We start from the raw sequence: 6,000 nt of genomic DNA, 5'->3' as shown, positions 1-6,000 counted from the left end.
GGAGCGTCCGACCGACGCTTGGCCGAGCCCAGAGGCCCGAAGAGAAGCGGAGGAAAGGTCGGGAGCCCGCCGAACCAAGCAGGCCCCCGACCGATAGTCGGGTCTCACCACCCCGACGAATCCAAAAGCCACCCCGGCACAGACTCCGAGGCCGGTGCCCCAGGTACGACTCCTACACTCCTCTCTCCGCTCCCCGTGCGCAGATCCTGATGGAGATCGAGGGAGAGGAATACCTGCGACGGCCTCCGCCTCTGAAGGCAAAAGGCCTCGACCGTCGGAAGTACTGCCGGTTCCATCGAAGCCACGGCCACGACACCGAGCGGTGCATCCAGTTGAAGGATGAGATGAAAATCTCATCCGCCGGGGGTACCTCGGCAAATTCGGAAGGGTCCGCCGACCCAACCGTTGCCGATCGACGCCCCCAGCCGACTGAAGAGGCGCGACCAACCAGCCGACGGCCGGAGTCATCAACATGATCTCCAAGCGGCTGGGCCCGGGGACGTCTGCAGGAGGGGAGCCGACGAAAAGGCCACGCCCGGACGACGTAATCACCTTCACAGAAGACGACGTTCGGGGCATCCAAACTCCCCACGACGACGCTGTTGTTGTGTCGGCGACAATAGCCAATTATGATGTAAAACGAATTTTTGTTGATAATGGAAGTTCGACAAATGTTTTGTTTTACTCGACCTTCTCCCGAATGCGACTGTCAACTGACCGACTTAGGAGGGTCCCTGTGCCCCTGATCGGCTTTGCCGGAGACACCGTCACGACAGAGGAGAAATACCCTGCCCGTGACGGTCGGCACCGAACCACGGCAAAGCACGGTCTCCCTCACTTTCGCGGTCGTCCAAGTTCCTTCGGCCTACAACGCCATACTTGGACGACCCGGACTGAACGCCCTCAAGGCGATCGTCTCGACGTACCATCTCCTTGTTCGTTCCCGACCAAAAACGGAATCGGGGAGATGCGCGGAGATCAACAGCTCGCCCGACGATGCTTCCAAATCTCCGCTCAAAGCGACGATCGAAGGATCCTCTGACAATCGACAAGCTGGACCAACGGGAGGAGGAAGAACGAGGTTCGCCGGCCGAGCAGCTCGAGGCGATCCCGATAGGAGAAAATCCCGACAGGAAAGTTTGGGTCGGGACTCAATTGCCCGACACCGAACGACGCCGACTGACGAGCTGCTGACGGCCAATGCCGACATATTGCTTGGTCGCAGCAGATATGTCGGGCATCCCTCCAGAAACAATAACTCACCGACTCAACATCGACCCGACGATGAAGCCGGTGAGGCAGAAGAAAAGGTCCTTCGCCCCAGAGAGGCAGAGGGCCATTGACGAAGAAGTGGACAAGCTACTCGAAGCAGGCTTCATCCGAGAGTCCACGTATCCCGATTGGCTCGCCAATGTCGTCGTGGTCAAAAAAGCCAACGAAAAGTGGAGGATCTGCATCGACTATACCGACCTCAACAGAGCCTGCCCAAAAGATAGCTTCCCACTTTCGAAGATCGACCAGCTGGTGGATGCGACGTCCGAATTTCGACTGCTCAGCTTCATGGACGCCTTCGCCGGGTACAACCAGATCCGGATGGCGCCCGAAGACGAGGAGCACACTGCCTTCGTGACCCCGAAGGGCCTCTACTGCTACAGGGTGATGCCCTTCGGATTGAAGAACGCCGGCGCCACCTACCAGCGACTCGTCAATAAGGTCTTCAAAGACCAGATCGGGCGTAACATGGAGGTGTACGTGGACGACATGCTGGTGAAAAGCACGCAGATCCCGGACCATGTTCAGGATCTCGAGGAGACCTTTCGCACCCTTCGACGACACCGAATGAAGCTCAACCCGACCAAATGTGCTTTCGGGGTGATCTCAGGGAAGTTCCTCGGATTCCTCGTTTCACAGAGAGGGATAGAGGCCAACCCTGAGAAAATAAAGGCGATCCTCGGCATGTGTCATCCGAACACCAAGAAGGAGGTCCAACAGCTGAACGGAAGAATCGTCGCTCTTAGCCGATTCATTTCCCGATCAGCTGAAAGGTGCCTCCCGTTCTTCAAGGTTCTGCGTCAAGCGAACGGTTTCTCTTGGTCGGATGAGTGCGAACAGGCCTTCGAAGACCTGAAGAAGTACTTGGCTTCCCCACCGTTGCTCGTAAAGCCGCAGGTCGGGGAGACCTTGTATCTCTACTTGGCCACATCTTCCGAGGCGATCAGTTCGGTGCTCGTTCGGAAAAAACGAGTGCCGAACTCATCAGCCCATCTACTACACCAGCAAAGTGCTCCACGACGCCGAAGCCAGATATTCGAAGACGGAAAAGATGATTTTCGTCCTGACCGTCTCCGCGCAACGGCTCCGACCATACTTCCAGGCCCATGCCATAGTGGTGCTCTCCAACCAGCCCCTGAGGGCAATTTTGCACCGACCGGACACATCTGGACGACTCACAAAGTGGGCGATGAAGCTTAGCGAGTTCGACATCCAGTACCGACCAAGGCCTGCCCTGAAGGCCCAGGTCTTGGCCGACTTCATCGCCGAATGCCCGAAGACCGACCAAGGGTCGGGAGCTGAAGACCCGGGACGAGATGCGGTCTCTGAGCCAGACCCGATCTCCACCTGGGTACTCCACATCGACGGAGCCTCGAACGCTCAGGGAAGCGGGGCCGGGCTCCTGCTCACGAATTCGGATGGGGTGGTCACCGAATACGCCCTCCGATTCGACTTCAAGGCCTCCAACAATCAAGCCGAATACGAGGCACTCCTCGCTGGCTTGAGGATGGCGAAGGAGCTGAGCATCGACAGCCTCCGGGCATTCTCCGACTCTCAGCTGATCGTGGGGCAGGTCAAAGGCGAGTTCGAGGCGCGAGATCCGACCATGATCAAGTACCTTCAGAAAGTGAGGGACCTCGTGGCGCGACTCGAGTATTTCGAAATCTCCCACATCCCTAGGTCGGAGAACGCCCGCGCCGATGCACTCTCCAGATTGGCAACGTCGGCCTACGACTCTTTGGGTCGGACGTTCGTGGAGAACCTCCAGCAGCCGAGCATCGATCGGGTCGAAGAAGTGCAACAGTTAACGTCCGAACCAAGTTGGATGGACCCGATCGTCCGGTACCTGACCGACGGGATCAGTCCCGAAGATCCCACGGAGGCCAAGCGACTCCGATGGTCAGCCTCGCAATATGTCATCATGGACGGCCGACTCTACAAAAGGTCGTTCTCCCTTCCCCTGCTTAGGTGTTTGGGACCGACCGACGCCGACTACGCTCTCCGAGAGGTTCACGAAGGAATTTGCGGGAACCACTTGGGGGGCAAGTCCCTAGCCTTCAAGGTCCTGCGACAAGGCTACTACTGGCCTACCATGAAGAGGGATGCGGCAGAGTTGGTCCGGAGGTGCGAGCCGTGCCAAAAGTATGCCAATATTCAGCACCAACCGGCCAGCCAAATCGCTCCCATTGTCGCTCCATGGCCCTTCGCCCAGTGGGGAGTCGACATTCTCGGTCCATTCCCACCAGCGTCGGGCCAGAGGAAGTTCATCGTTGTCGCCATCGACTACTTCACGAAGTGGGTCGAGGCCGAGCCCTTGGCGCAGATCACCGAGCGGAAGATGGAGGACTTTATCCAAAAATCCATCATCTTCAGGTTCGGATTGCCGCACACCATCATCACCGATAACGGACGGCAATTCAACAACCGAGACTTCAGAGACTTCTGCGCCAGGTTCCACATCCGGCACCGATTGACTTCGATCGGGCACCCTCAGTCCAACGGCGAGGTCGAGGTGACCAACCGAACCTTGCTCCACGGACTCAAGACCCGACTAAACGAAGCCAAAGGTCTCTGGGTCGACGAGCTGGGCTCCGTTCTGTGGGCTTACCGAACGACCCCCCGCGTCCCGACCGGAGAGTCGCCGTTCAGTTTGACCTACGGGACAGAGGCCATGATCCCGCTCGAGATTGGCCTGCCATCTTCAAGAGTCGAGCGATACCAAGAGCCGGACAACTCCGAGGGTCGGAGGGCCGACCTAGACCTCCTCCCCGAACTGCGAGACGAGGCTCAAATCCGAATGGCTTCATACCGACAGAGGGTCGCCCGGTACTACAACGCCAAAGTCAGACCAAAGCTCTTCAGGCCTGGTGACTTGGTCCTGAGGAAGGCGGAGGTCTCGAAGCCCTTGGATCAGGGGAAGTTGGCCCCCAATTGGGAAGGACCCTACAAGGTTGTAGACACCTATGGGCCGAGAGCCTATCGGCTGGAGACCCTTGAGGGGAAGCCCCTTCCCCGGACCTGGAACGCCGACAACCTGAAGCTGTATTGCCAGTGAATTTTGTAATTCAGTAGTCGGAATTCAAATTCAGTTTGAAATCTCGAAATCTTAACTCTTCGACTAACGATCGGCGCTCAGCCCCAACGTATCGACGTGGACCTAGCATCCACCTAAAACCGACGACCTCATCATCGGTAACGCATCGGACTCTTGCGAGGACCGACGCATCTACAAGAACGGGAGTTGGCACTCCTTCGACAATCAATGATAAATCGGACCCTTACCAGGACCGATATATCCATATCAACGGGAGTTGCACTCCTTCGACTTTCGGCAACACATCCGCCCTTGACAAAGGCCGATGCATCTGTTGCGACGGGAGTTCATACTCCTACGGTCGAATTTTCGGGCCGAACCATCGGCCAATAGGCCGATCGGGCCCCGACCAAAGAGAGGCTAAAAGCCCACGCGACTGTCGTCGCGACTTCCGACCAGGCTACGACCGGTCGAGGGATATTCAGCTTACCACCGTCTATCGCACGACGCGACCTTAGTCGCATCCACGACTTGCCGACCGACCTACGGCCGGCTGAACGACATTCGGCCTGCTACCGTATGTCGGAAGACACAGAACCCGACGCAAGAGCATGGGGATCCGACTTACTATCGTTCCCCCGACACTGCGCCGGACGACATTCGACCGAACGCGTCTATGGAAGCCCGACTACCGAACCTTTACCAGGTTCGGTCGGCTCCCGACTCAACAAGACGCGCCCGACTAATGAGCTCGACTGCAAGAAGCCGACCCAAAGTCGGAACGCACTCTACTTTCGGGACTGCACAAGTTGCTGAAGTCCTACCGACTTACGTGAGTTAGCGACTTACTTAAGTTAGCAACTCACGTTCGACATCGCAGAACTGTTCGGCATTACAAACAAAAGAGAAAGGAAGAAGTTTCATTCATTACTGAAAGGAAATTACAAAGTCGGGTCGAAGCCCGATTACATGTATTTTTTCAGAAGACAAAAAAGTAAAGGTAGTCGGCAGGGCCCGATCATCCGTCTTAGTCGATCTCTTCGACCGACGGAGGATCGGGGATGATCGGCGTGTCGGCCATAAGCGGTGCTGGATCGGCGGCTGAAGGAGGGGCTTCGGTCGGCGAGGGGATATTGGTCGGCACCTGCTCTGGGACGGCTTCCTCCGCCACGACGACGCCTCCCGATGGCTGGTCGGCCATCTCCTCGGTTCCTTCCTCTTCGGCTCCTTCCTCCTCGGCTAACGGCGGGACGACGCGGCTGACGTCCAGCTCCGGGTACAAGGCATGGACGGCGTCCCGACCGTCCTCGAACCCGACCCGATATGAGGCGAAGCCCGACTCGAGCATCTCCTCCCGGTATTGGTCGGAAGCTCGGAAGTCTTCCACCGCCCGATCGGCCGACTCTTTCGCCGACCTTGCCTCGTCCTCCGCATGGGCGAGCGACTCCCTCGCCGACTCCGCCTCAACCTTCGCCATTTCGGCGTCGATCTGGGCGATGGATAGCTCCTCTTCGGCTTCGGCGAGCTTCTCCAGGCTGACCCGAAGTTGCTCGCGTTCCCCTTGGAGTTCGGCGGTGGCGCCGTCCCGTTCGCGTCGAAGACGACGCACGGCCCGACCCTTATGTTTGGCCTCCTTCTTGGCCGACCGAAGTTCAGACCCGAGCCGGGAGACCTCGTCAACTAACTTGGCCTCC

Source organism: Elaeis guineensis, chromosome 1 (genome assembly GCF_000442705.2).
Source record: "Elaeis guineensis isolate ETL-2024a chromosome 1, EG11, whole genome shotgun sequence".
NCBI lineage: Eukaryota > Viridiplantae > Streptophyta > Magnoliopsida > Arecales > Arecaceae > Elaeis > Elaeis guineensis.
Note: the sequence above shows the minus strand (reverse complement) of the source record.